We start from the raw sequence: 24,206 nt of genomic DNA on the forward strand, positions 1-24,206 counted from the left end.
CAAGGGGCAACTGAAGCAGAGGGAGAGCCCCAGAGGAAGCCCAGGTCAGAGGTCAGGAGAACTAGATGGTGGGTTCCACTGTGGGAGAAGGCAGAGGTGACGCCGAGGTGGGGTAGGGAGACCATAGCGGAGGAGGTCTTGAGAATAGAGCAAGGAGTGAGGTCACTTCTCATATGTACCCGTGCCTCAGTTTCCCCTTCTATAAAATGGGGATAATGAAGTACCTACTTCCCAAGACCGTCATGAAGTGTAAATAGATTAATTATATAAATAGCTTAGAACAGGACCTGAACATAGCTCTAATGATTATTTTTTCCTTGTTATTATAATTTTTCCCACTTATGTAGGTCCCAGTGTATCTCAGGGGACATCATGGTCATCCTTGAAGGATCCTCATTGACTGGGACAGACCCTCTAGGGACGTGGAAGGAATCACTGTCTTTAAAGAGCGTCTCTTCTGAACATGCCTGCAACTCTCGCTCCTTGCTTTGGGTTCCGATTAACAGCCATTCATTGAGCACCTCCTCAGCTTGCGTTTCAGAAGTTACCAAGAAACCTTGGCTGGGGTGCTCACCCACAAAGCTCTTAAAATTTTTGGAGATGAGGTGCACACGTACAAACAGATGAATGACAAAGCTCGATGCTATGGGTGTTTTAGGAATGTTTTGAAATGTAGGTGTTTAAGGAGCCCGGAAAAGAGGAGGTGTCACTCGATCTTGGCTGTGAGAGGTTGGATAAATGAGGGTATGAGGATAGGAGGGGGAAAGGTATTCTTCCTCTGGTACAGAGGGCAGCACTGAGTGTAGAGTGGTGGGTAGCCCAGCTGGGAAGGATGTTGCTGTTGTGATCAGGAGGCTGGTGAGATTTATACTGGGATTAACCTGTGGATGTAGGGGTGGATCCCTTCTCTTAGCGCTCTCTCATTTCAGAAGGCTATGTGGTATTGTGGAAAAAAGCATGGGCCAATAAGCAAGGAAGAGTGGTTCAAATCCCTCCTTAGAAGTAATGCAGCCCTACTAACACCTGGATCTTAGCCCGTTTTGGATTTTTGACCTCCAGAATGATAACATCATACATCTGTGCTGTTTCAAGCCACTAAGTTGACGGTAATTTATTACAGCAGCAATTGGAAGCTAATACAGTGCCTTAACTGATTCATTGAGAAGAGAGGTGGCAGATGGCTTTGTCAGTGAGCAGAGCCCATTACGAAAGGGGGATGGATTGAGATTGAAGGATTGCCATGCACTTGGTCTCCAAGCAAAGGAAATGCTCCAGAGATGACTCTCCGTTGTGAGTGAAGCAAAGGCGCTCCCTAGGTGATGCCGTACAGGGAGAGACACGTGGGATTTGGGGTTTTGAGCAATGAGGGCTTTCCAGATTACAGTGTCACATAAAAGACAGAGGCTCGGGCTTCCCTGGTGGCACAGTGGTTGGGAATCCGCCTGCCAATGTAGGGGACACGGGTGCCAGCCCTGGTCCGGGAAGATCCCACATGTCGCGGAGCAGCTAAGCCCGTGCGCCACAACTACTGAGCCTGCGCTCTAGAGCCCGTGAGCCACAACGACTGAGCCCGCGTGCCACAACTACTGAAGCCCGCACGCCTAGAGCCCGTGCTCTGCAACAAGAGAAGCCACTGCGACGAGAAGCCCGTGCACCGCCAACGAAGGCCCAATGCAGCCAAAAATAAATAAGTAAAAAAAAAAGACAGCCTCTGCACTCTTATTTTGCTCCTGTTTTCCTGATGGAGGATTTACCTTCATTTGGAAAAGAGAGAATGCTAGGGTTCAGAAAAAAATGGAGCTGAAGATGGGTGTGTTCATATCCTAGCGAGGCCACAACCAACTACTGCAGACTCGGTGTCTTAAAGTAACAGGAATGCCTTCCCTCTCAGTTCTGGGGGCTGGAAGTCTGAAGTCACAGTGTGGGCAGGGGTGGTTCCTTCTGGAGTTTCTGTGGGAGGGTCTGTTCCACGCCTCTCTCCTGGCTTCTGGTGGTGGCTGGCGATTCTTGGTGCTCCTTGGCTCGTGGCTACAGGGGTCCGATCTCTGCCTGTGTCTTCATGTGGTCTCCCCTCCTCCAGTCTCTCTGTGTCTTCTTTTCTCTTATAAGGACACGTGTCATTGGATTTAGGCCCCGACCTTGCCCAGATGATCTCATCTTGAGATCCTCACCAAATTATGTTCTCCAAATAGGGTCACATTCATAGGTTCTGGGGGCACATATCTTTGGGGAGCCACCCTTCCACCCACGACAGTGGGCAAGGAGCTCAGCCCATCCTTGCAGGCACTGAAGGGATCTGTGGGTTGACCCCCAGCACAGTGATTGGAGTGTGGTGCCTGGCTCTTGCCCTCAGATCCAGTTCTGGAGCTTTCTTTGCTCTGCCTGTATCACAGAGGGCTGGCCCTGCAGGTCTCAGTTTCCCTCCAGCTGGCTGCAGCCAGTGGGAGGCACTGGCCGAGGACCGGAGGGCAAGGGGAAGGAGCACCTGGTGGGTTCCACCCCTTTGCTCTCTGCTCTGGGCGTCTACGGTATCTATGGCAACAGCTGCACTTCTGATTGATGAGCCCGCTGTGGTTCTATCATTCTTCAGGTGACCCTGGTCCCTGGCTCCGGGACCATTTCTTCCTCCTTCTGTCCTTCTAGACTAGGGGTCTAGAAGCTTCCTCCTGCACTAGTCTTATTTTTTTTAATTTTTATTTTACATTGGAGTAGAGTTGATTTACAATGTTGTGTTAGTTTCAGGTGTACAGCAAAGTGATTCAGTTATACATATGCATGTATCTTTTTCAAATTCTTTTCCCATTTAGGTTATTTCAGAGTATTGAGTAGTCCCGTGTGCGTTACAGCAGGTCCTTGTTGGTTATATATTTTATGTATTTATTTTTTAGTTTTTATTGGAGTATAGTTGATTTACAATGCCATGTTAGTTTCAGGTGTACTGCAAAGGGAATCAGTTGTACATATACACAGATCCACTCTTTTTTAGATTTTTTTCCCATAGAGGCCATAACAGAGTATTGAGTAGAGTTCCCTGTGCTATACAGTAGGTCCTTATTAGTCATCTGTGTTATATATAGTAGTGTGTATATAGCAGTGTGTATATATCAATCCCAAACTTGTGCTGATCTTTTTTAAATTTATTTTTTATTGAAATATGGTTGAATTACAATGTGTTAATTACTGCTGTACAACAAAGTGGCTCAGTTATACATATATATACATTCTTTTTCATATTCTTTTCCATTATGGTTCATCACAGGATATTGAATATAGTTCCCTGTGCTATAAGTAGGACCTTGTTTATTCATCCTGTATATACCACTTTGTTAATCCCCAAATCCCACTCCTACCCTCTCGCCCTCCCCTCCCCCTTGGCAACCACCAGTCTGTTCTCTATGTCCCTGATTTTGTTTCTGTTTCATAGATAGGTTCATTTGTGTCATATTTTAGATTCCACATATAAAACTTGTGCTAATCTTTTTTTATTTTATTTATTTATTTTTTTGCGGTACGCAGGCCTCTCACTGTTGTGGCCTCTCCCGTTGCGGAGCACAGGCTCCGGACGCGCAGGCTCAGCGGCCATGGCTCACGGGCCCAGCCGCTCCGCGGCATGTGGGATCTTCCCGGACCGGGGCACGAACCCGTGTCCCCTGCATTGGCAGGCGGACGGACTCTCAACCACTGCGCCACCAGGGAAGCCGTCTTACTGCCTTCTTAATGAAGCATGATATTGGATGGCAGGGAAGAAGGACACCCAGCGGTTGGACATCTGAGTTCTAGTCCTGGCTTTTTAGGACCTTAGTCAGGTCACTTCGCTTCTCTGAGCCTCAGTTTCTTAATCATAAAACCATTAGAACAGCTGAGATGTACCCCAAATACAGAGGTCCTTGAAATGTTTAAAAGCCCAGGAAAGATAGGTGGTTTGATGGCTGTAGTCAGATGCCCAGAAATCCCACTAAGCCCAGTTTGATAACACTGCTCTTGAAGTGTGTTTCAGGGTGGGACCACTCTTGAGATTATTCTAGCTCAGTCTAAATTTGTGAAAGCTGTGGGTGTTTTGCTCTTGAAAAATCTGTTTTCTTTGCCTTCTCTTTGCTTGAAAATCCTTTCTGTTTGTGGCTTCCCATTCTTGGCCGTTCACCAGCGGCAGAGACAGAGGAGATGTAGACAGGTGAAGCCAGGGTGCTCTTGTGTTCCCCAGCGGAGTGCTTTGACAACTGAAGACAAACTCAGTTCCTTCTCAGCAGCTCGATTCCTTCTCCAGATAGGTTTCCTTCTTTCTTCCGAGCTGTCGAGCAAACCTAACCTGGAGTGGGATTCTCAGATTCCTCTGCCCTCAGCTGAATTGAGCCACACAGGGCTTTCTTGTGGTAGAAAGTTGCCTCTTTGATTTGCACCTTGAAGACCCCTGGGTGCAGCTGCAGGTTGGCTGCAGGGTGTGAGGCTGCCTGTGAGAGCTGGTCCAGGTCGTCCCTGGAACTGGTGTTTCCCAGAATTCCAGTTCTCCCATCCCTACCCACCACCCCAAACTCTTTTTCCCTTACTATTTTCATTTCAATCGATACCCACTTTTTGGGGGGCAATACATTTATCTCAAAATAAAATCTTACATTGCTCCCTCAAGGCAGAAGATTAATCTCTTGATTTTATGGCTTTATTTTTTTTCTAGTACACATTAAAATAAATGTGTAGCTATGGTAGGAATGAGTTTGTCACCCAAACCTGTTTCCCTTGGGAATCCTGACCAGAGAGACTGGGCAGTTGGCATTGTCTTTTTCCCACGAGGTTTCACCATTTCTTCCGCCTGTATGTAACACCAGTACTGCCGTTCAATTAATATTTTTCTTTAAATCAGCTCCTATTTTTCTTGAATTTACCTATAACAGGAACTTTATATCTCTTCTATAAATAGAAAACCAGTATCATTTGCTGTAAATAGAAGGCAGCCGTAATAATAATTGCATAAAAGCCAGTGTCGTAGCATTCAAGCGAGAAGGTGGCAGGCTCTAAAATGCCTTGATTTGGGGGCTCATTAGTTTTCTCTGTTTAAAAGGGAGATTTGCAAGTGTTGGCGGAGGTTAAAGACATTAAGACACTCAACTGGAACGTTCCACCTTTCTTAATCAAAAGGGTTGAGAAAAATTAGAAACTCTCTTTTTTCCAACTCAATATTATTTAATATTATGTCCTTGTCACGCCACCTAAGATAGTCTCATGTGCCCTTAGGTGTTTGTCCCACGTCCTGAAAACACAGTTAAAAATAAAATTAAAAAAAAACACATTTAATTTCAGGCATTTAAAAAATGGAATGAGTTGCAAGTATTTTAAAACTGGGCGAGATGAAAGCTTGGTTTTTATCTCTGTTCCTTCCTGACTACATCTGATGGGATGAAAAAACTGTGTGTGGCCTCCTGAGAGTTGGATGTCCAAGGGTGGTGGGGCCCTGGCCCCTAGCTCTTTGCTTCCCATCTCTGGGCTGTCGAGCGAAGCCCCCCTTAGCCCCTTGTTTCCCATCCTGCCAAGGGGCTTGGCAACTGGAGGCTGCCTGATGGACCCTGTTGTTGGTGTTGGTTGATGCCCTTGCACTTTCTGTCTAGAAGGAGCCTTTTTAGTAACAGGGAACCAGAATGTTCTAGGTCACGTGACAACAGATGCCGATAAAATTTGTGTTCCACACAGACCTGATGTAACTCTCAGGCTACAGGTTCCCAGGGGAAAACACCATTATTGTTGTGACTTTCCTGTACTTTAGGTTTGGCAACTAAAAGAAATACGAGGGATTTATTTGAGCAAGTTTCCGAGGAATGCCAGCGTCTTAATAGTATGTTTTTCATTGAACCCATGGGAGGCAGATCAGTGTCATATACTGTGTCTTGAGGGAGGTTCATTCATCTATTAACTCAACAAATATTTGAGTGCTTTCCGTTTGCCAGGTACTGTTACCGTGCTGACTCTGTAGTGGGGAAGGATGTAGTTCTCTGATCTTGTGGAGCTGATATCCTCATAGGTGAGGCCCTTGGTGTTCTGGTGTTTATGGTGGTCCTATTTTCTGCGCCAAACAAGAACTGGAGGGCTTGCTGGTTTTGAATGGAGCCAAGTCCAGATGGACCCACGGTGGGAGGGAGGGAAGGTCAGCTCCCTGGTGAGGAGAGAGAATATCTGGCCAAGAATGGTCTGGACATGGGTCAGCATTGGGACTCTTGATGTCTTCTGAATCGGGGAGTGGTGTCTTAAAGGTGATTTTGTACGACAGTCTCTAGGTCCATCCACATCTTTGTGGAATCTAGAAAAATGGTACAGATGAACCGGTTTGAAAGACAGAAACAGAGACATAGATGTAGAGAACAAACATATGGACACCAAGGGGGGAAAAGTTGGGTGGGATGAACTGGGAGATTGGGATTAACATATATACACTAATATGTATAAAATAGATAAGTAATGAGAACCTGCTGTGTAGCACAGGGAACTCTACTTCCCTTTGCTGTACAGTAGAAACTAACACTGTTTACTAACATTGTAAAACAACTATACCCCAGTAAAAAAGAAAATAAAAGTGATCCTGTAGCATTGCCGGCTAATGGAAAAATGCCCATCTCAGAAGAGCAAATTAGGAGAGCCTGCCTGCTTTCACATGTTTGTTCTTAACGGTTTGTTGCCTTTTGTTCTCTACTTAATGATTTGTTTGTTGCTGTTTAAAACGCCTGTGGACACAAGACAGGGTACATCAATGAGTGAAGAGGCTGAATCCAGTGAGATGGGCGTCATGACGGAGTACTGGCAGAGCTAAGTAGGCACAGCCAGTGCCAGGCTCCGGGGTGCGAATAATCTTGCCTTTGAGGAGGAAGAGAAAGGGGGAGGGTGTTCCCAGATCCAATCCTGTCTGATTGAGTTTTTGCTTCTGCAGAGATAAGAACAGTTCACCAGATGAAGGCACCTCGGAGATGCAGTTTTGGTGTCGCAACAAGCAGTGTCAGGATCCAGCTGGTATCACACCGGGAACTGTTGCCCGAGTTTGAAATAAATCTCCCGCTCTCTAAGACGTGGGGCTTCTTGTCTTATGCGCCTCCGGACGTTTATTTTTTAAAAAGTTAAAGTGTAGTTGGTTTATCCTGTTGTGTTAGTTTCAGGTGTACAGCAAAGCAATTCAATTATATATATATATTCTTTTTCAGATTCCTTTCCATTATGGGTTATTACAAGATATTGAATAGAGTTCCCTGTGCTATACAGTAGGTCCTTGTTGTTCATCTGTTTTATATATAGTAGTCTGTAGCTGTTAATCCCAAACTGCTAATTTATCCATCCTCCCTTTCCCCTTTGGTAACCATAAGCTTGTTTTCTAAGTCTGTGAGTCTATTTCTGTTTTGTAAATAAGTTCATTTGTATCATTTTTTTAGATTCCACACATAACTGATATCATATGATATTTGTCTTTGTCTGACTTACTTCACTTAGTATGATCATCTCTAGTTGCATCCATGTTGCTGCAAATAGCATTATTTCATTCTTTTTTATGGCTGAGTAATATTCCATTGAATGTATGTACCACATCATCTTTATCCATTCTTCTGTTGATGGACACTTAGGTTGCCCCCCGTCTTGGCTATTGTGAATAGTGCTGCTATGAACATTGGGGTGCATGTATCTTTTTGAATTACAGTTTTCTCTGGCTACATGCTCAGGAGTGAGATTGCTGGGTCCTATGGTAGTTCTATTTGTAGTTTTTAAAGGAACCTCCCTACTGTTCTCCATAGTGGCTGTATCAATTTACATGCCCACCAACAGTGTAGGAGGGTTCCCTTTTCTCCACACCGTGAATGTGTAATGTTTGTAATCTATCTCTGAAGGCTGTTTCTGAAGAGATGACACACAGTTACAGAGTCTGCTGGACAGGGGAGACTGTGCCCAAGACAGTGCTGAACACGCTGAGCTGCGTGATCCAAGGCTTTGAATGTCCCAGACAGAAATCTGGTCTCTTTACAGGACGTGCCTTCTGCCCCCTCAGGGTGCGTTCATGACGCATTGCCTAGGAAGCCTCGCTTTTGAAAGGAAGATGAAGAAATACGGTTGCTTCTCACTTTCCAAGTCTCTGTAACCTTGGAGCTTATTTCACAGACACAGCTAGAAATACAGGAGCCTAGAACACAGGTACCCAGCGGTGTTCTCTGGTTGTTCGTTCATCAGAGCACAGATGGGTCTCCGGTCTGTGTGCAGAGGACAGAATTGTCCCTGACAGGACGCCAAGCAAGGCAGTGTCGCCTGCAGCTTGGTCTCCCTGGTCTTCGACGCTCCCACAGTTACCGCGGTTGATAGCTGATGTGTCACCCAGCTTTTTTGCATCTGTAGGATCTGAACTAGTGGCTCATTTTTTGGTCACAGCAGCATGAAAACAGGGATTTGACGGAAGGATCGTGTGTGTGTTTGTGCATGTGTGTGCATGTGTGCTTGACTCTGTGTCAGCGTGGTCTTGGGAGATTGTGCTCCTGGGCTGAGTAAATGGAGGAACACTGTCCTGGGGTGGAGAGAGCAGAAACTACTCTGGGAACACCTCCCAGAGAGCAGCCTCGGGGCTGCAGAGCCGCTGCATTTCAGTGGATACAAGTGGAGTTACGTACGGGACACAACCAAGTGGGTGGAAGGGCTTGTTACCAGAGGCCTCCTTCAACGTGTTGAAGGCAGAGGTTTCTCACGGGCATCCCCTTAGGTTGGGACGTGTGAGTTAGTTACCTGTTCACTGTAGTATCCACCTGTCCAGTTACTCACCTTTATACCTGCCTGGTCCCTGGAGGCACTTGAGTTTACAGTCATGGGTCAGAGGAGCTGGGACCTGGGTAGCCTTCTAGAAGCCTCCTAGCCCCAAGGCTGGCAGAGAAGTAGTAAAGACATCCCCCACGCCCACCCCCACCCCTGACCTGAGGGACCACGGGAGCCACTGTGACGGACATCTCAGGGACCGTCGGTGAAGAACGGAAGTTCTCATAGCCCTCTGTCCCCTCCCATCCTTGTCCATCCACAGAATCCCACTCCTCCTTCATCCCTGGCAAGACTACCTTCAGTTTTTATTTTTAAACCAGCCTGGCCAAATGGGGCTGAGAATCAAAATTAATTTGAATTTTAGGAAGTAAAGAAAGTAATGAGTTTGTGGACTGAGGGTCATACCTATTACACGTCTTGCCCCCGGTCCACGGGCCGGTAGGAGGTGGAACAAAGTGGAATAAGTTGTCCACCTTTCCCCCGAGGCTAGCTGTTATTTCATGAGGACGGGTTAGGTTGATGATGGTTAGAAGGTGCACAGAGGGGGCGAATGCAGACTTGTCTGCCATGTGCCAGGTCAGGCATTGTACTGTGGGGTGTAAATACATTCACGCATTGAATACTGAAGGCTACCATCCAAGTGGGCACTTTATCCCCATTTTATAGACAGGAAACAGGCCCAAAGAGGTTAAAATAATTAGTGTTAACTTACACAGATAGAAAGTAGCAAAACTTGGCTTTGAACCAAGGCATCAGCGTCTGGAGGTGTGCTCTTAACTCCTCTGTTGCAGTGCTCTTTCAGGCGTTTTCCATCTGGATAAAAGGGACCCTGGAAGACGTTTGGAGCACTTCACCTGACAAACAGCCCAGAGGGTGAAAAGCCCTCGGGGGCGGGGCTGGCTGGCATCCTCCTGGGAGGAGCTGTGACCACAGGGATGCAGCCCCGGTTCTGTGTCTGCCCACTTGTGTGATTGTGGGCGTGTGAATCGTTTCTCTGTGGCAGTTTCACAGGTTTTCACGAGGAACAAATGAGAAAGTCCTTGGCAAGCATTCGGGTGGTAACCGAATGTGAGGCGCTGTTTCTGCGGCTACTATAAGCCACACACGAGGATGGGGTCAGACTTCGTCCCGGGGCCTCGAAATCCACGCCAGCTTCCCTGCCAGGCTCAGCCTGCCTCTGTGCCCGAAGTTGCCACCGAGGCTCCAATACCAAGTTTGACTAGAGAGCCTTCATAATTAGCAACCGTCTCAGCCTCAGAGAGGTGCGGGCGTAGGCCTCTTCTGAGCGCATCTGCCTTAGGTTGAGAAACAAAAGTGGCTTGGCCTGGACATCACTGCTCTGTTTCCTCCTGTGTTGGATGAAACCCGGTCATTCCAGTTACGGGGACCCACTGCATTGCATTGTGTGATTGATTAATTCGACAAGTGTGCACTGAGTGCCACGTGTGTGCAAAGCAGCGTATGAAGTGGAGGATGTGATCAAACAAGCCCGATGTGGTCTCTGCTGGTGTGAGTCTTCCAGTCTCGGGCACCACAATGTATATAGGAACTTACACAGATAATTATTTAGTGTTAGCTGTGATAAGTGCTGGGAAGGGAAAATCGAGGTGCCGTAAAAGAAAAAAACTAACTCAGTCCTGTGTACCTGGGAAGGCTTCCCCGAGGAGGTGTTGATTAAGAATTGAAGGATGGAAAGGAATGATCTGGATAGTTGGAGGTGGAGGGTGGTGTGAGGGAAAAGTTTCAGGCATAAGGAAGAGTATTTGCAAAGACCTGAAGCATTCAGGGTTCAGGTGGGAAAGAGCTGGTACCCCAAAGAGAATTTCATGGAGGGGCTTTGACTGAGTGGGGGCAGGGTCAAGGCGGTAACTGGCCCAAGGGTAGGGAGGAATTGCAGGAACCCAGGGAGAGCGGAGACTGGGGGACAGGGCTGGACCACAGGAGCTGTGCTCACAGGGAGGGGAACTCAGCCGCCGTCACCAGCAGGGGGAAGCCAGGGGTATTAATACCCCAACTTCTCTTCTCTCACCATGTAATCTCCTGCTGTGCCTTCTATTGATTGAACCCAACTGGAAGCCAGAGGGAGGGCAAGGGGACCTCCATTGATGCTGTGCACAGCTGTCAGCCTCTAGCGGTACTGGACAAGAAGAGAATGATAGACAAAGGGTCTGCAGGAGAAACAGAGACTAACCAGTATAGCCAGGTGCAGGGAAAGTCTGGGGCTTCCGAGGAACTGAGAAGGAACCGTAGGAAATCACAGAGCCACGATCCTAAAGAGAGAATTAAAATTGCACCTGCTAAGTGCTTAAAATTCAATCCTCATATGACACCTATGAGATGGCTTCTGTGCTTCCACCTTACAGATGAAGAAACTGGGGCTCAGAGAGGTTGAGTAGATCGCAGAGTGGATAAACGCTAGAGCCAGGATTTGAATCCAGGCAGTCTGGTTCCAGAGTCTGTGCTTTCAGCCACTACGCTATTAGCCACTGCCTCTACCAGGCAATTTTGTGATCTCTTAATCATGGTCCAGACCGTGCAGGGTCTTGTGGGATTTCAGGCTTTTTCTAACAAAGGTGGTAACCAGTGAAGAGTTTTAAGCTTGGAATTTTGATGGCTCAGGATTTGGAGCAGCTCACCTTGATTGCTCTGTGGCTTGTAGCAGTGGTTGCAGGGTGCTTACAGCAGTGACACACACAAGGACGATGGCAGGGGACTTGCTGATGGGCTGGATATGGGAGGCAGTTACAGAAAGGAGGCTGTCAATGTTGATGCCCATGTTTCTGGTTTCAGCGATTTGGGGGATGATGGTTGCCCTGGACTGAATGGTGGTTGCTATGGACTGAATGTTTGTATCCCTCTGCCTCCCCGGCCTGCATTGATCTGTGAAAATCCCAAGCCCCAGTGCGATGGTATTTGGAGATGGGACCTTTGGGAGATACTTAGTTCATGAGGGTGGGGCTCTCGTGATGAGATTAGTGCCCTTATAAGAAGAGACACGAGAGAGCTTTCTTTCCCCCTCTGCTCCCTGCCACGTGAGGACACAGCTGGAAGGCAGCTATCTGCAAACCAGGAAGAGGGCTCTCAGGAACTGAATCTCCAGCACCTTGATCTTGAGCTTCCTGGACTCCAGAACTGCAAGAAACAAATTCAGTCGTTTAAGCCACCCAGTCTGTAGTATCTTGTTATAGCATCCTGAACTAAGAGAGTGGTCTTTTCTCAAAGAGGACAAGAGAAGTAAGGTGGTTTTTGTTTTTATTTTTGGCTGAGTTGATCGTGAGTTCAGTTTTGGATGTGTTGAGTTTGATTTTCCTTTGAGACTTCTAAGAGGTGATTTCAAGTGTTCATTTAGCTATGCATTTGGGACTTAGAAAGTTCTGTGTTGTAAAAATAACTTTGTGGATCATCATACTCTAGAAGGTAGATGAAGTTGGGAAAATGGATGTGTGTGTGTGTGTGTGTGTGTGTGTGTGTGTGTGTGTGTGAGAGGGAGAGGAAGAGAGAGAGAGAGGAAGAGAGAGAGAATTTACTTTTCAGGAGCTGTAAATACCAAGTTACTGAAAATTACTGACAAGTTTTCATGGAGAGGAAATATCCAATGTAGCAGGGTGATCCCTTGCTTGTGTCCAGGTTGGAGAGGAAAAACATTCATAGTGGCTCACAGAATGCTTTAAATTACCATGAGGAAACGATTCTTTACTAGGCATTCGAACATTTATATCACTAAACATTCTTAAAAAAATTGGTTTGACAGAAAATGAGTTTAATTCCATAAAAGGTCAGGTTATTTTTGAGTTATGAATTGAATTTTTACACCTTAGCTTTGGTTATTAATATTTGGGATGGATATCACAAAGGGAGAGGATCTCTGATTGTTTCTGTAGATTCCCTTTATTTAATATTTGCTCTCTGTGCTCACAAGGACTTGGAAATATTGAACATCCTTTCACCATCTGTTCTCCTGTCCTTGCATCACAGGTGGTGACTTTATATGTGTATCTCTGTGAACTTTGGGAGGATTTTATTTGGTGCTCTGAGTGGTGGAAATGTCAGAACCTGGCTGTTTTTGTCAGTGCACTTTCAAATGCAAGTAGAAGAAACCCAACTCCAAGTGGCTTGAAGGGAATTTACTGGCTCATGTAACTGCAGGACAACCTCAGGTCTGGCTGGATCCAAGTGCTCATACAGTGTAACCGGGAAGCCATCTCTTTCCACCTCTTACCTTTGCTTTCCCCTACTGGTTTCATTCTCAGGCAGGTGGTGGGCTCTTGCAACACTTATTGCTTAGCGAAAAGAGAGCTGGGCTCAACTCTCCCTGAAACATTCTGGGTGACATGTCTATTTCTGGGCCGATCAATTCAGGGGATGGGATATGCTGATTGGTTTGGTTGAGTCATGTGCTTCCTCCTTGAACCAGTCACTGTCCAGAAGGACTCAATGCTTTGAATGGCTACACATACCAACTCCTGAAGCCAAGGGTGGGGTCAGCCTAGCCTGACATACCTGGACTGAGCAGGGAAGTCTAGGTAGGGGCTGCATCAGAAGAGGAGGATGGACGCTGGGTAGACTCTACCTGTCCATCTGGTCTTCTGTGGATCAGATGACCGGGGTTGGGAACTTGTTGGATAACTCTCGTGACATCTCGTGACAGCTTTTCTGCACTTCTCAATCTGTTCTGGAGCATTTTAACACCGAGGGTGGTTCTTTGAAACGTCAGCATTTAGAGCTGGGATGGGGTCATCACATGGGCATTCCTGTCACCACCACCAGCATAGTGAACCCTGCATAGTTGCTATATGCCAGGCTCCATTCTAAGCATTTTGTATATACCGTCTCCATTTAATCCTTGCAATGACACTGTGCAGTAGTACTGTTATTAATAGTCCCATTTTACAGATTAGGAAACTGAGGCACAAAGAGGCTAAATGACTTTTCCAAGGTCACACGGCAGGAGTCCAGGTGTGTTCTCTTGTGTCCTTTTTTCTTTCTTTCTTAGAGTCCAAGTTTTAAGTCAGAAATGTGGTCTCAGCTTCACTATTCTGTCTGTCTGTTTTGTAGGACTATTTCTCCTGCACATAGTAGGTGGTTAATGCCTGACATGTGGTAGCTATGCAGTGTGTAGACCTTAAATTAAGTCAAATACTTCTCAGTCACAGTTGAATTCCAAAGCCCTGAGGCTGACGGTATCTGCTTTCCAAAATCCCTTTCATTTCAAAAGCATTTCTGGTTCTTAATGGCTGTACGTTGACTAATCCTAGGTTCCCATAAAACAATATTACCTTGCTAGCTGGATCATGAGAGGCCATTAATCGGGCCCTGAGAAATTATCAACCTCCCTGCTCCTGCCGCGTGGGTCGCTCGGGGGTGAGTGTGTGTGTGTGTGTGTGTGTGTGTGTTTCTGTTTTGCGTGTGTGTAGTGAACAGCTCTACTATCAGAGAGGCACACGTTGTCCTTAACTTCGCTCTGTGGGACATGATGATCAGAGACAGTGGTTGGGAATCAGAGGGTAAAGCTTTCTGTGTTTCGTTGTGTCAGACGTTGAAAGGTGATCCGAAGGTGGACTGGTTTTCATGGTGGGAGCCAACACTTGGGGCTTTGCAGAGAAGTGAAGTGGATGAACAGACTATATTCCTGATGGCACCACCATAATGGTCTTGAAACTGGGGCACACGTTGGCTTCATGGCTGTGACAGCGCATCCAGAATTTGTAGGGGGGCTGCTTCCCCTCCTGTCCACTGACACTGAAAACTCAGCATGTGCTTCACATGGGGGCAGGGGCAGAGCAGGTAGGGGGTGTCTGCAGCTCAGCCTGGGGTCCAGTCTGCCGGGAAAGCGATCCCAGGCATTTGTGTTGGGGGCAGGTGGTGGTGGGGATATTATCTCTACAGAGGCTGAAAAATCAGATGCCTACGGTGTTTCTTAGTGGGGGCACTGTTGGCATCTGGAGTGGGGCAGGACTGTTCCGTTCACAGCAGGGAAATCATCATCTCTGGCCCTAATCCTTTATTTATTAATTTTTTAAAAGATTTTTTTGATGTGGACCATTTTTAAAGTCTTTATTGAATTTGTTACAATGTTGCTTCTGTTTTATGGCCCCGAGTCATGTGGGACCTTAGCTCCGCGACCAGGGCTCGAACCTGCACCCCCTGCATTGGAAGGCAAAGCCTTAACCACTGGACCGCTAGGGAAGTCCCCCTAATCCTTTAAATGCCAGCATTCTCATCTGAGTCTCGACCGGGGAAGAATCGGCTTCCAGACGAACTGGCGTTGGTGGCAGAGTGTATGTCCTTGCTATTGTAGGACCGAGGGCCCTGGGTTTTTACTGGCTGTTGGCCCTCAGCTGCTAGAGGCTGCCCCAGCTCCTTGTCACATGGGTGTCCCAACATGGCTGCTTACTTCTTCAAAGACACCCGGGAGGGAGATTCTCTGGAGCTGGTCTGCTTGCAAGATGGAGTCTTATAAAATGTAATGGGACCATGGAATGACATTTCATCTCTTTTATCATACTGTTCCAGCTAGAAGCAAGTCACAGGCCCTCCCCACACTCAAGGGGAAAGGATTCAACAAAGGTATGGTCACCCAGAGTCGGGGGTCATCGTGGACCACCCCAGAGTTTGTCTGTCACACACGGTACGGCCCAGAAACAGTTAAGTGGCCGAGTAAGACACACTCTAGGCTGGAGCCAGTCTTTTTTTCCTTTTGCTGGATTTGGATGTCTGGGGCCAAGGCAGGGTTTTGGATGTGCTTATCCTAATGCCTTAGGAAGTGTGAAGAAGGGAGTGATTTGTCAAATTTCCGATTTGTCAAAAGCTATACATATAGTTTGCTTAATTTTTAACTTTCTTGGGTGAAAGGTTAAATTAACAAGTGAGACAAGAGAGGGGAGCCAGCCCCATGGGAATCAGCATGTGTTACTTCGGGAACGTTCTCACTTGCATAAAGGTCCCACTTTGTGTGTCCCTGTTCTCGGGGCTGAAATCCACGCCCTCCAACAGTCTGCTCTGTTGGATGTGATTTTCCAGCACTGGTTATCTGTCTGTCCTTCAGGCTGGCTCCTGTTCCCTTTCTGACCGAGACCAACAATATCTGTCCTCAACATCCAGGTTCAGCCACCTGGACCAGGGGGAGCCCTACCTGCTCTGTGGTCATGAGCACGGTGGCCTCCTCGCCTTGACTCTTTCCCCTGCCCTGTAATCTGTCCAAGTTTAAATTGTGGTCTGAAATGAGCTCTCAGCAGAGCCTGCCTTTGCCAGCCTCCAGGTGCCTAGTGGGAGAGGCGCACATCTCTCTCTGTGGTTAATTTATCACAGAGAAAGTGGTTTGCCGGGGAATCCAAATTAAACGTATCTTTACACATCCTCAAAGTGCTCCAGCGCCCAGGGCTGGGCTTCTCTCAGAAAGTGATTCGAACACCAGATGTTCCCTGGCATTACTCTCTTCGACAGAATGTGATTGTCTGAAATGTGTCCCAAGCACTCTTATCCTAAGAATGTTCTGGGGACCCCCCGCATCAGAATGGCAGCCTGTTTGAAAACATGGCACAGTTGGGTTCCGCCCCAGACTTACTGGATCACAAGCTTTGGAGGTAGGATCCAGATACCTGTCAGTAGGTGATTCTCATGTGCTTAAAAGCCCGAGAACCTCTGGTCCATAGGGTTCCAGTGCCTCCCTCCCGTGACCATGGTAGCTTTTGTCCCTTACTGGACATCTTCCGCCCTCAGTCTGATATTTATGGAGCGCCCAGAGACAGATGACACCTTAGATAGAGACCTTTCATTCTACCAACACTTATTAAGCACCTCCAGTTTCCCAGGCGTGGCTCTCAGAACCGTGGATAACGCAGGAAACAAAACACTAAAAAAACAAAAAAACAAAAAAACCCTCCCCACTCTCCTGGTGCTTCCATCCAGTGGGGGAATGCAGAGAATAAACAAAGGAAGCAAAGTTTGGGAGTATGAATTAGGGCTTTTTTTTTTCGATCGGGTGGTCTGGAAAAAGCTCAAAGAGATGACATTTGCCCAAACCTGAAGGAGATGAGGGAGTGAGTCCTGTGGGTGTCAGGGGAGAGCTTTCCAGGCAGAGGGAACAGCAAGAACAAAGGTTTAAAGACAGGAAGACACGTGCTGTTCTAGGAACCACGAGGAAGCCAGCTCCCGGCCAATACAGAACGTTAGCGTATTTCACACCATAAAATATGCATTTTTTAGACCGTTGCCATTTCAAGCTACAGGTGAGTTATGGGAAGTTTTCTTTAATTTGAGAATATTCGGCCAATGAAAATTAATCCACTGTAAATGGGAACGTAAACTCATGTAGAACATCTTGAGAAAAAGGAAACGCGATTGGCATTTTTCTTCTTCCTTGAGAAATGAAAGAAAGATACACAAACAAGTTTGTCTTATCTTAACAGTAAACAAAATTCGGGCTCAGTAACTCCCTTTCTGTGCCGCTCGGAACAAAGCATGCACTGCCTGTTGACAATTTTTTGTTGTTATTTTCCTCCAATTTTATATAACTGCACAGTATTGCATTTTTCATTTCACACTTGACATTGCCAACAGGATCACAAAAAAGGATCAACTTAGCGGAAGTATTTCAGGGCTTTTCCCCAGTTTCCCCAAGAGCTTCACTCTGCCTTGCTATTCAGACTGCTCTCTTTTGAAGCACTTATCTTTTCTTGTTGACTTTCCCTCCTTCACTTGTGAACTGTCAGTAGATACGTCTGGAGGGGTGGTTGGTGGAGCTCTGCTGGATCCTCTTTCTCTGTAGCTTTGCTGGCATTTGTCAGTCCTCCAGTGCTACAAGATTCGGTGGTTTCCCTCTGCAGTAGATGTGCATTGCGTTTGCGTTGTATTTACAGCAGACGATCAGCAGAGCCTGACAGCCCACCCTTACCAAAGGCAGAGATGCTGCAGCAGGGCTGCGGTAGGTGTCACCGTCAACCAAGGGTCAAGTGAGAGTGGGGACTGATTTCCTTAAGGCTCAGTTCATCAACAAATATTGATAGTTTCTTAGTCTGCCAATGTATTCTCCTCTATGTAATCCCTTAACTTCAAGAATACAGAAAACAAATAGTTGTATAATGAAGACCCTATCGAAGTATGAATGTAAGGTTTTTATTGTGAATGTCAGGAAGTAGTTGTTCTATAAATGAGCCGGAGATGGTCCCTGTAGGTTGGCCCCTGTGTTGTTTATTTCTTCATAGCAGACTGGGACCTGTTAGCTCAGGAGCCAAACTCAGTTTTTTACACATCTAATTGTTTTAAATATACCCTAAATAAGCCTATTTTAGCCATTTAGAGCCTGCTCTGCATACCCTGCAAAACTGTTCCCAGTGTCTGTTAGCCATAGACCTTGTAGCTGTAAGACCTCAAGCTGCAGCTGCCCTTGGGAGCTGTTTGACCTGGAGACTTCCCACAGTGCTGCCTAGTGACATGTAAGCGCCCTCTCTGATCCTCTTCTCCCTGGAGTTCCCTGCCCTCTTCCCCTTCTGGCTAGTGGCCCTCATGCCATGTCATTTGGACGGTCTTAGGCTATGAGGGACTTAACGCATCCCACAAACTTGTCCAATTGCTGCCTAGGTAAAGCTTGTTGCGTGCTACTGCCACCTTGTGGTCATATCTTTCCCTTGCTCAGCCCCCAAATCCCTCAAGCTCATTACAGTGCTGAGACCATTAATCGCTGTCACAAGGTTTAGATTATTGTAGTTTTTAAATAACAAGAGTTAAGAATATCACCAAGCCTAAAAATATTTCTCTAAAACAAACTTAATGAATATTCAAGACATGGATTTTTCTGGGCTTAGATTGTTCCAACAAATAGAATCTAAAATTGGGAAGGATTTGGACTAAGAACTGGGATTTTGGAACAATTTTGTAACTTGTGTGTAGGAGGGAGGCAGAACCTCAGTAATTTGGCTTCAGGCTTGTGGTTTTGATTCCTACCATCCATTTCTTCTGTTGTAACTCGAATTTCCTTTTGGGAGCCACTCCCTGCCGATCCCAGATGGGATTAATTTCACTCTTAGGGCAGGATGGTCCTTGTCTGGGTAAACCTGTAAGCATTGTCCTTTCACCCCCTAGGCCACAGTTATAGGTCCAAGGCTGAGTATTCAATCAGATTCAACCAATGAAAACCTGGCTCCAGGAGTTTGTTCTAGGACAGTCTTGCTTTTCCCTTGTGGATGAGGCGGTGAGATCAAGAGCTGTTGGCGGCCATACTGTGACCACAAGAAGAGAGCCTATCGGTGCCCAAAAGCCACATATGTGAGACCTGAACAGAGTCAGGTGCCTAGGGAAGTGGGGACATCGTTTGAACCTTTGTGGTCAGCTACTTCTAAAGCTGGTCCTACTTCTGAACATTGAAGTAGACTAGACATGAACCAGAATGGGATTATTTCTTTGGTCAACTACAATCACAGAAAATTTCCGAGACTTTCTCAGGTGCACACTAATGTCCTGTGAACCTAAAGCGTCGAGGGTTCAAGTGTAGAGTAACCTTTATGGAAAAAATAAATAAAAGGATGTACTACGGCAAATGGAGGGTTTGCGCCGTCTTGGGATATGAGAGGAATTTCCTGCCAAGGAAAAGGAGTCAAATCAGGGAAATCATATCTACAGAGGAGGTGGCTGGGGTCCTGCGTGGAGACTTGGAGCAGTTACAAAGGACATCTCACAGGGAGGGGGCTTGATGCCTGACTGTATGATCTCTGGGGAGTATGCAGTAGTTCATGGTGAGAAAAATCGTAATAGCTAACGCTGATCAGTTTCTTTGTCCCAGGTGTTCTTCTAAGCACTTTATATACAGTGATTCACTTAATCTTCATACAAACTACACTATAGGGAGATATTATTATTACACACATTTTGTAAACGAGGAAACGGAGTCACAGATGTTCAGTGATTGGTATCCAAACTCTCACGGTTAGTTCATTGTCATCATCTCTAACTCCACCACCTCCCTGACCTTCATCCTTAGAAGCATCCAGCTCTCCTAGGCAGGTAGGAAAGCCTGGTGCTCCATAACCATCCAAAGGCAAAAATAATTAGAATGTATTTCTTTTTGGGAAGAGATAGTTAGGGAGTTTGGGATTGACACACACACACCGCTTTATCTATCTATTTATTTATTTATTTATAACATCTTTATTGGAGTATAATTGCTTTACAATGGTATGTTAGTTTCTGCTTTATAACAAAGTGAATCAGCTATGCATATACATATATCCCCATATCTCTTCCCTCTTGCATCTCCCTCCCTCCCACACTCCCTACCCCACCCCTCTAGGTGGTCACAAAGCACCGAGCTGATCTCCCTGTGCTATGCGGCTGCTTCCCACTAGCTATCTATTTTACATTTGGTAGTGTATATATGTCCATGCCACTCTCTCACTTCGTCCCAGCTTACCCTTCCCCCTCCCTGTGTCCTCAAGTCCATTCTCTAGTAGGTCTGTGTCTTTATTCCCGTCTTACCCCTGGGTTCTTCATGACCTTTTTTTTCTTAGATTCCATATATTTGTGTTAGCATACGGTATTTGTTTTTCTCTTTCTGACTTACTTCACTCTGCATGACAGACTCTAGGTCCATCCACCTCACTACAAATAACTCAATTTCTTTTCTTTTTATGGCTGAGTAATATTCCATTGTATATATGTGCCACATCTTCTTTATCCATTCATCTGTCGATGGACACTTAGGTTGCTTCCATGTCCTGGCTATTGTAAACAGAGCTTCAATGAACATTTTGGTACATGACTCTTTTTGAATTATGGTTTTCTCAGGGTATATGCCCTTTAGTGGGATTGCTGGGTCGTATGGTAGTTCTATTTTTAGTTTTTTAAGGAACCTCTATACTGTTCTCCATAGTGGCTGTATCAATTTACATTCCCACCAGCAGTGCAAGAGGGTTCGTTTTTCTCCACACCCTCTCCAGCATTTATTGTTTGTAGATTTTTTGATGATGGCCATTCTGACTGGTGTGAGATGATATCTCATTGTAGTTTTGATTTGCATTTCTCTAATGATTAGTGATGTTGAGCATTCTTTCATGTGTTTGTTGGCAGTCTGTATGTCTTCTTTGGAGAAATGTCTATTTAGGTCTTCTGCCCATTTTTGGATTGGCTTGTTTGTTGTTTTGATATTGAGCTGCATGAGCTGCTTGTAAAATTTGGAGATTAATCCTTTGTCAGTTGCTTCATTTGCAAATATTTTCTCCCTTTCTGAGGGTTGTCTTTTCGTCTTGTTTATGGTTTCCTTTGCTGTGCAAAAGCTTTTAAGTTTCATTAGGTCCCATTTGTTTATTTTTATTTCCATTTCTCTAGGAGGTGGGTCAAAAAGGATCTTGCTGTGATTTATGTCATAGAGTGTTCTATGTTTTCCTCTAAGAGTTTGATAGTGTCTGGTCTTGCATTTAGGTCTTTAATCCATTTTGAGTTTATTTTTGTGTATGGTGTTACAGAGTGTTCTAGTTTCATTCTTTTACATGTAGCTGTCCAGTTTTCCCAGCGCCACTTATTGAAGAGGCTGTCTTTTCCCCACTGTATATTCTTGTCTCCTTTATCAAAGATAAGATGACCATATGTGCGTGGGTTTATCTCTGGGCTTTCTATCCTGTTCCATTGATCTATATTTCTGTTTTTGTGCCAGTACCATGCTGTCTTGATTACTGTAGCTTTGTAGTATAGTGTGAAGTCAGGGAGCCTGATTCCTCCAGCTCTGTTTTTCTTTCTCAAGATTGCTTTGGCTCTTCGGGGTCTTTTGTGTTTCCATATAAATTGTGAAATTTTTTTGTTCTAGTTTTGTGAAAAATGACAGTAGTAGTTAGATAGGGATTGCATTGAATCTGTAGATTGCTTTGGGTAGTAGAGTCATCTTCACAATGTTGATTTTTCCAATCCAAGAATATGATATATCTCTCCATCTATTTGTATCATCTAATTTTTTTCATCAGTGTCTTATAATTTTCTGCATACAGGTCTTTTGTCTCCTTAGGTAGGTTTATTCCTAGATATTTTATTCTTTTAGTTGCAGTGGTAAATGCGAGTGTTTTCTTAATTTCACTTTCAGATTTTTCATCATTAGTGTATAGGAATGCAAAAGATTTCTGTGCATTAATTTTGTATCCTCTGCAGGGAATTCTCTGCATGGGGCAGAGCAGGAGGGAAGGGGAGCAGGTTTTGGAGTCAGGGGATCTGGTTTCTAATCCTGGCTCTGTCACTGTCTAGCTCTGTGACTTCCAGCTGGTTGCTCCCTCTGGGGGTGTGAGGGTCACAGTTTGATCATCAGGACATTGGGAACCATAGTAATCATCCTGACTGTGGGGCTGCTTGGTCAATTTGCTCTGTGATCCGTGTATGTGGAAGAATGTGATAAGCCATTACAGTGGCAAGTACTGGTAGAAATGAGGAGGTGCTCTTGACAGTGGGAGGACTCTGCTTATGGAGACATGCATTCTGGAACATTCTCTCCAGTTGCCCCTTTGGCAGCAAGATGGAATGGCTGGAAACAGGGATACAATGAGACGCCTCTATTCATGGCTTGCATAAATTAATTCCCGGAACTTTGTGATGGCAAGAAAGAAAGCTTTGAGGAGTTAGCATATGTAGTCACCAGAATTCAACAGGAAAAACCATCCAGTTGGGACAAAGAATGGCGCCTGAATCTCCGGAGGGGGTCAGGAACGCCAAATGCAAGAGCGAGCAGGTGTACGTCTTAGCATCTGTGTAAGGTCCTATAAGAAGGGAATACAGGAAGCAGAAACTTTAAAAAATTTAATTAGATACGCAAGTATTTGAGCCCCCTAATTCCACCCTGGGGTTCCTTATGGTAGGCAGCAAAATCAGGGGCTTTAGGGCAACACTTGAGTCCAGAACATTCTCTCCTGCTGCTTGAAATTCTGACTTTAGGGATTCCCTTCTTTGGGTCCTTTTTGGATTTTGATAAATCCTTTTTTAAAGTTTCAGTCGCTCCTGGGAGGGTCCATTCACCTGTTTTTTCTTCTTTTCTTTCTTTTTTAATGGAAGCAAATTTCACATAACATAAAATGTACCATTTCTAAGTGAATAATTCACTGCCGTTTAGTACACAGTGTTGTGCAGACACCGCCTCTATCTAATTCCAAGACATTTTTATGACCCAAAAGGAAACCCCATATTAGCTAAGCAGCTACTCCTCGTTCTGCTCCTCCCCGCCCCTGGAAACCACTAATCTGCCTTCTATCTCTGTGGATTTACCTGTTCTGGGTATTTTATGTAAACGGAACCGTACAATACATAGCCTTTTGTATCTGGCTTCTTTCACTTGGAATGATGTGTTTTTTATTTTATTTTATTTTTTTTGCCGTACGTGGGCCTCTCACTGTTGTGGCCTCTCCCGTTGCGGAGCACAGGCTCCGGATGCGCAGGCTCAGCGGCCATGGCTCACGGGCCCAGCTGCTCCGTGGCACGTGGGATCTTCCCAGACCGGGGCACGAACCCGTGTCCCCTGCATCGGCAGGCGGACTCTCAACCACTGCGCCACCGGGGGAGCCCTGGAATGATGTTTTTGAGGTTCATCCGCGTTGTAACATGTATCAGCACTTCATTCCTTTTTGTGGCTGAATAGTATTCCATGATACGTATACATCACGTTTTGTTTATCCTTTCATCGCGTGATGGGCATTTGGGTTGTTTCTGCCTTTTGGCTGTTGTGAGCAGTGCCGCCATGAGGTGCATGTACAAGGGTTTGCCTGAGTATCTGTTTTCAATTCGTTTGGGTCTATATAAAGGAGTAGAATGACTGAGTCATATAGTAATTCTATGTTTAACTTTCTGAGCATCTGCAAAGCTGTTTTCCGCAGTGGCTGCACCATTTTACATTCCTACCAGCAGTGTACAGGGGTTCCAGTTTCTCCACATCCTTATCAACATTTATTATTTTCTCTTTTTTGATGATGGCCATCCTCGTGGGTACGATGTGGTATCTCATGATTTTGATTTGCGTTTCCCTGCTGACTAATGATGCTGAGCGTCTTTTCATGTTCTTGTTGGCCACGTATATCTTCTTCGAAGAAACATCTATTTTCAGATTGAGTTATTTGTCTTTTTTTTGTTGTTGAGTTGCAAGAGCTCTTTATATATGCTGGATACTAGACCCTTATCAGAAATATGATTTGTGGATGTATCCTCCCATTGTATCCTTTCACCTACATTCGTATGTTTTTAATTGCATCTTAGACCCTGCAATATGTGTGGATTTGATGAATAAATCTCTTGGAGGGAATCTTTGCTTCTAAGTTCTCGGTGGCAGTGGAATGTCTGTCCTGATGGATCTGTCTTTGCTGATGCGCCTGTAACTCCTGCACACATACCATTGTTTGGCATCGTGGCATTCCTTTTGCCTTCTCTGTGGAAAAGGATGCCCAGAGCCTCACTGGGCATTTCTTATTAGTCCACAGGCCTCTGGGAAGCAGAGG

At 45.6% G+C, this 24,206-nt stretch overlaps 1 protein-coding gene across 1 annotated transcript in view; it reads left to right on the forward strand.

Annotated features, from left to right (window-relative positions):
- The window catches only part of TMEM132B (transmembrane protein 132B), a 382,508-nt gene that overhangs the window by 176,344 nt on the left and 181,958 nt on the right, over nt 1–24,206 (forward strand). The gene's annotated exons all lie outside the window — the stretch shown is intronic.

The sequence above is a fragment of the Stenella coeruleoalba genome (assembly GCF_951394435.1).
Source record: "Stenella coeruleoalba genome assembly, chromosome: 14".
NCBI classification, from domain to species: Eukaryota; Metazoa; Chordata; class Mammalia; order Artiodactyla; family Delphinidae; genus Stenella; species Stenella coeruleoalba.